The following is a 7,367-nucleotide window of genomic DNA, read 5'->3' as shown; positions in this document are numbered from 1 at the left end:
TCACCCTGGCCCATATAGTTTGCTAGTGCTCTGTCGGGTTTTTGGCAGCTGTGTGTTCACACCAAAGACAGAGAAGGGAGAGAGGAGAAGATGACGGCAGGGTAACGGCAAAGTAAGAAATGCAAAAAGGCTCAAATGACACAAGAAACATGTACATCTTTACTACAAAAGCATCCAATGAATTAGCCTTTGGCTGGTGGCAGACCATTCAAACAATAAGTCACATCATGTGTTATTAAACAATAAAAAAATGAAAGACATGAATCCATTGTGCAAGATATACGTTTGTATGAGGGTTGCGAAAGGGGCGGGGAAATACCCGGTAAATTTCCAGAAACTTTCTATGGGAGGTTAAGATGGGACATTTTGGAAATTATTCTAATTCTAAATTGGAATAACTTGGCTAGCATATCTGATTTACTGACTAGCTAGATACTGTATAAACACATTTTGATTTAGTATTCAATAGCTAAACTTCAATAGAATATAAACCATAGATCAAATACATTTACTCCAATAATATCATCAAAAACAAACTTGACTAGATGTAGAGTCCTTGGGCTCAATTGCAGTAATGTGACTTCAATAGCCCTTCTGTGGTGTGCAGGATTCTAGAAATGATCTGTGCATGTGATAGAGGAAGGCACAGACAGTGCACAGTGCATGCAGGGGGTGTGTGGCACAAACAAACAACATTAAACAACAACAAAAACAGACAAAACAAATTAGCAGAACTGCACTGTTAAATATGATGATAAAGATGCAAAAAGAGTTCATCTACATCACACTATAAAGGAGGGAAAAGACAGGGGGAGAGAGAGAGGGGGGGGGGGGGAGAAAGGGAGAGAGAGAGGGGGGGGAGAAAGGGGGAGAGAGAGAGAGAGAGAGAGAGAGAGAGAGAGAGAGAGAGAGAGAGAGGGGGGGGGGGGGAAGAAAGGGATTGAATTGAAAGAGGGCATGAATAGAGAGATGGAAGAGACAGATATAGAGGAAGAATGAGGAGGAGGAGAAAAAAATGGAGCACATGAGAGAGATGGAGAGAGTGAAGAGAAAGAAAGGAAGAGAAGAGAAAGAGCAATGATGGGTTGAGAGGAGGAAGAGGCAGATATAGGTAGAATGAGAAGGATGAAAAGAAAGAGGAAGAATGAGAAGGAGGAAAAGAAAGAGGAAGAATGAGAAGGAGGAGGAAAAGAAAAAGATGAGAGGGGAAGAGTGAAGACACTGGGAATACAAGGATGAGAGCAGAGATCCAGTGTGACAGAGAGATGGCTGACAGAGACGGAGAAGAAGGCAGAGTGTGTGTGTGTGAGTGAGTGAGTGAGTGAGAGTGGGCTGGATGGAGAGGCAGTATGACACGCGGCATCCATCGCTACGGGCAGCGCTGAACCAGCATGATCCACCAGTGGGACAGGCAACACACACACACACACACACACACCTCCATAGCTATGGGCCACACTAAACCAGCATGATCCAGTGGGACAGACAACACAAAGAAACGGGCACAAAGACATATTCTCACTCGCGCGCACACACACACCCTTGCATATTCTCTCAATCACACTCTCTCACTCACACACACACACACACACTGTGAGTTCTTTGTCTGACTGAAGCATGCCTCTATTGTGTGAGGACTCCACACCATAGCACACAACTGATGTAGAACACGCACACACATATAAATAGAGCACTTATAATTGGTGAACATCTTCTTTAGACACATATTACCCATAAACAAGTGAGCAGTGGGACTTAGAACAGTCTCCAATAACCCCCAAAATCCCTCAAACACACACACACACACACACAATACATTTACTCCAATTACAACACACACACACGACATTGATTCCAATTACAACACACACACACACACAGGGTATACAAACTGGCTCTCCTGACAGAGAGTGCAGTGTGGAGTGCACGTGGGGCTCAAGCCCAACTCCAACAGCTCCAGATCTGGGTCAGCAGAGTGAGTGGACGGCAGAGCGCCAGTTAATGAACACACCTCTGTGTCTGTGTGTGTGCGTGTATATCTGGAGTCGTGAACATTCCCCTGTTTTCACACACAGGGGACACTGCCAGTGAACGCACCCCTGTGTGTGTATGTGTGTGTGTGGTGAACGCACCCCTGTTTCCACACATATGGGAGCCTAACTTGGGTCGGGTTTGGAGGGGGGAGAGGGGTGTCCTCCACAACATGAGCAGTAGCAGCAGCCCTGCCAACCCCCAGTGATCTTGGCCATCGGCCCACGCTTGCACCGGGGACTGATACACACTCACAAAAGTGAGTCCAATATAGGCTACAGACATGAGAGGCACGAGACAAGCTGCGGAGGCCGGCTCGGCCTTCTTTTGCAACAGATCTGATGGTCTCTCACACACACAGGGGGACTTCGCAACAACTGAAGGCATCAGGGAGAATATCAACTTACATGACATAATTGTGCCTCTCTTGTTCCCATTACATCTCTCTCTCTCCTTTAGATACAGATACAGAGAGAGAGAGAGAGAGAAAGAGAGAAAGAGAACTCACACCACCATTGCCACATAGCAACAGATTCTCACTGTAATACTGGCGCACGTTGGCTAGGCTACTTAAAATATTGATGCTATATCCTTCCACTTGAGAGCGATCTGATCTTCAAGGTATCTCTTATGTCTTTACAGGACAAACACAGAAACAAAACTAAGATTATGAGAACGCTGTACTTATTGTAGTGCGTAGCCTATGTTCGTGTGTCGGTGTGCACGGCCTGCAGGGGAGACCTGGCGCAAGGTTTGTGAGGCTGCCCCTGGTAACGAACCATTTCCACCAATTCTACCGTGATATTGTTTCGGTGCGGAGATACGCATGCACCTTGTTGTTTCCATATGATAGTTTAAACACACAGCGTTTAGGTATCAATTCATTTTTTGCTACAAATAAGGAGGTCGCAGTGCATACTGGGCTACATGCCAATTCATGCAAGGATAGCCTACTCCAAACTGACTCATGAGTAGGCTAATAGCTAAAACAATTTCTATACAACACCGAACTCTTCGCTTGCCTCTGCCTTGTTAACGTACAGAATTAGCCTACCAAACACTCGTGCTATGTACACAGATATGTCGGCGTTTTAAATTAGGATAACAACACTGGCCTAAACGCTGTTCACCACCGTTTCACTTGACACAGCACTTTCGAACCAATAGGTCCATCATACATGTTGTTTTCACATTGTGTCACGTTGTGCTCACATAGCCTACCACCAACCCCTAACACAGCATAGCCATTCTGTGTGCGCATATATTGATCTGGCGGAAACAATTACGCTTAGACCAAAGGAAAACTTGTACCCTTCCCAAACAAAACTGAGCGTGGCGGTTTGACTTTTTTCGTGTTCAAACAGTCGCTTTAACTCGAGTTTATAAAACAAACAGACCGTTTCTGTATGAACTAAAACAAACAGTGGATTAGCTTCGCTCAGTGCTGTTTAACGAACTGTTTAAACAGTGTGTCTAAAATGTGTAGCCCCAGAGCGAGTCGAGAGCCACTAGCAATATGTTACAAACAGGTTACAAAATGCTTCCTTGTGTCGTCTCAGTGCTTCCATAATGCTATATTGCACCCGCTCGTTTCATGTTTTACACCGCATAGTAACAATTGGGACACAATGTTAACCGACATAATAAAAGGGCACTTACCAGAAACGGTTATCGCTGGTTCGACCCGAGTCCCAGCCCTCGGTGTCGACTCAGAGGCCGGATGCCGTGTCTTTCCACTTAGCCTACCGCAAACACAGTTGGTTTGTCTGTCGTCTCGCTGTTGATCTTTCAAACAGCTTCTCGCCACTGCGAATAACGATAAACAATGGACGTGCGTTTTCAAAGTTCCTAAAATATTCCCCACAACCTCAAACAACGACTCGGGGACAGCTTTAACTGACGCCTTCAGACCAGGCTACAGCTTTCCGTTCGTTCGGGCGAGCGGATGGTGACGATGGTTACAGCGGGGAGGGGTGCTAGCAGTTGCTGCCTGCATTCTGACGCCTCCGCCTAGGGTGAGAGAAGGAAAATATTGTCGCTGAATTTACTGGCTATTAGTGTGGGTATGTTGTCAAAGTGCCCCCTCTAGCGACCGCTTAGTGCTATAACATCATTTTCGGACGGCGGTAGTGGGCGGTAACTGTTGGTGTAGCCTATGTCTTGGAGAACCAACCCTGAATGTGTGAAATGCAATAACTCTGATGTGCATAATGTTGTGTGATCAAATTATAGGCTATTATTGTAGACCACCAAGTCACGTAATCGAAAATGTCTGTTCTCTGAAAATATGTCTTAGTATGATAGTAGCCTAGGCTAATACACTGACATATGTATTTTCAACGTAAATACTGTCAGGTGACACATTAAACGGCCCACATTTCAGAGTAGGCCTATTTTCACTTTTATTTGAGTAATTGAATTATTCGCTAGCCTGGCTATCACAAGACCAAGCTCAATCTTTTGAGATTTAACATTAGTCTGGGGAGTCTGCGCTGTATTGCTACTGCACAAGAGGCGTGATCAATGGGCAAATTATTTCGATTTCACTTAATTTAAATTTAAATGTATATTATTACCATCTCATACTCACTATGAACAAAGTTTGAATGAAAAATGTTTTTACAACATTCAAGCTGTGTATAGTCCGCTATAGGGCCTCCAAATATGAGAATGGTGAAATATGATGAGAATATTACTGGATATGATGACATTGATCAGTGATTGATTTACAGCTTTGTCTGTATCCATCTTTACATGTAAGCTCACAATTATGTTTGGTCATGAAACACACATTTAAGACATTTTGACACAAGCAACTAAATCACATTTGTGTACACTGTATGTAACGATAACCATGTATGCATTCAGAAATCATACATTTAAGACATTTTGACATTAGTAACTATGTTTGAATACACTAAGTGTAATGGTTGCCATGTGTGCATTAATAAATCATGATAAAAACATGATCATCTAGCCTCATCACAAACTGCCAGAATCTTACAAAAAGAGGCTCTTAAAGGTAGTCCTTTCTGAGATACTAAATTAGGGATTTTCATTAGTTGTCAGTTATGATCATCAAAATTAAAAGAAATAAACATTTTAAATATATCAGTCTGTGTGTGATGAATGAGTATAATATACAAGTTTCACTTTTTGAATGGAATTACTGACATAAATCAACTTTTTGATGATATTCTAATTATATGACCTGTACATACTCTGACATTTAAATATGCTGTGTAAGCTTTTTTAAATCCCAGTCATAATCAAATACAGAAAGGCTCTGAAATAGAGTAAGTGTGTAAACTACATTATTATTGAGGAACCCTGTTTATTTATAATCTATTCAGGGTAACTTCACAGGTCCATAAGCATTTCAAATATCTAGGTTTTTGACAACAATTGCTCATTTTGGCCTGTAGGTGGATTCATACAACCAGCTAAGGAATGTATTCAGCCTAGACACAAAACATATCGGCCATCCAGTCAAATGTTAGCATGGAGATGGAACACTGTAAGCATTAGATATTTACTTGCCATTCTGCCCTCAGCTGCTCTCAGCTGTCGATCACAAGGAATACTAATGAATATGAACAACGTTTTAAGGGCTAGCTGCAGTTCATTATCTGACCACAGTTTACATGTAAAAATAAGGGGGGCGCTCTGGAGCTCAGCAGAGATCACAAGGCCCATGACAGATAGATAGATAGATAGATACTTTATTGATCCCCAGGGGAAATTCAAGAACACAAGTGACACAAGTGAGTAGCCGTGGGTCGCCATGATGCACTGTCTGAGGCAGTGATATACTGACAAAAATGTGATGCATTTGAATTTCTGTGTTTTGTTTGAATGGACAGCAGCCTCTAAATGGCACCAGGCGGTCATTCACCATGAACTCTGGGCCTGGGTTGTACATTAAGGACACTCCGCCCACCTGTCCAAAACCTCTCTTTGTATTTGAGTGTCTCGTTCTAGTGAATGTAGTAGGCTACTAAGAAATATAAATTATACATGTATCTTCCTCCAGTAATAAAGGAAATGCGAAAGTTTTTAAATTTGTTTTCAATTTCACTTAATTTAAATTTAAATGCATATTATTACCATCATGCTCACTATGAACAAAGTTTCAACAAAAAAATGTTTTTACAACATTCAAGTCTGTGTATAGTCCACTAGGGGCAGCAAATGCAGGATTCCAAATATGGTAAAGGTGAGATATGATGAGAATATTATTGGATATGATGACACTGAGCAGTGATTGTTTTTTTTTTTATTTTGACTGTATCCATCTTTACATGTAGGAATTCACAATTATTTTTGTTCAGGAAACCTACATTTATTTTGACATTAGCAACTAAATTACATTTGTACACTATGTGCAGCGGTAGCCATATAGTCTATTGATACATCAAGATAAAAAAAACATCTAAAATGATCACAAACTGACGGAATCTTACAGAAAGAGGCTCTTATGGTAAAGGTAGTACTTCATCTTAGCCTAATCCACATTTAGTGTTTGTATTCCTGGATCTGTAAATGGGCAAGGGACAAAGTGATTGGATTGAGCCATACACTATTCCACCCCATCAACATGTTACATCATGAGCATGGAAGGGTGTAGGCCTAAGGGACGCTAAGCTCAATCTTTTGCCAGACTCGAGGATTACACAGCACCTATACATGTGCAGCAAGTGATTTTGACTGTGTTAGTGGTGTAAGATATATCTGAAGATGCCAATGTGAAGCCTTCATTGTGTATGCTTCTTGAAATCCCAGACATAATCAAATATAGAAATAAATATAAAAAAGAGTAAGTGTGTAAACTACAGTATTATTGAGGAACACTGTTTATTTATCATCTATTCAAGGTTACATCACAGGTCCAGAAGCATTTCAAATTACTAGGTTTTTGACAACAATTGCACATTTTGTCCTGTAGGGGGATTCATACAACCAATAATGGAATGTGTTCAGTCTAGATACACACAAAACATATCACCCATCCAGTCAAATGTTAGCATGGAGATGGGAGGCTGTGAGCATTACATATGTTCTTGCTCATAAGAACATACGATTTTTTGTTAGTAAGGGAGACCGCGTTGGCTTACTTCTGCACTGCAAATAATCTTGATTTAGTCGTGGATGCTTCAGGCAAACGCATGAGTAAATTGATCCTATGATTCACAGTGCAACAACAGTGCACTGATAGTAATGAATCTGTTACACTGATTGACATACAAAATTGGCTTAAAATGCATAGATGTTGAATATCAAGGAAAATTTCAGCAAACCAGAAAGAAATGTACTGATTAATATTGTCATTATGATAC

The 7,367-nt window shown here is 41.4% G+C and overlaps 1 protein-coding gene across 1 annotated transcript in view; it reads right to left on the bottom strand.

Moving 5' to 3' along the window:
- cdk17 (cyclin-dependent kinase 17) overlaps positions 1–4,055 on the bottom strand; it is a 65,008-nt gene extending 60,953 nt beyond the window's left edge. The window contains exon 1 of the mRNA XM_042079068.1: positions 3,691–4,055. The gene's annotated coding sequence lies outside the window, so the exon portion shown is untranslated. The remainder of the gene's footprint in view (positions 1–3,690) is intronic.
- Positions 4,056–7,367: the final 3,312 nt, after the last annotated feature.

Source organism: Alosa sapidissima, chromosome 22 (genome assembly GCF_018492685.1).
Source record: "Alosa sapidissima isolate fAloSap1 chromosome 22, fAloSap1.pri, whole genome shotgun sequence".
Lineage (NCBI taxonomy): Eukaryota > Metazoa > Chordata > Actinopteri > Clupeiformes > Clupeidae > Alosa > Alosa sapidissima.
The sequence above is the reverse complement of the archived record's forward strand: the minus strand, read 5'-3'. Positions and strand labels throughout refer to the sequence as shown.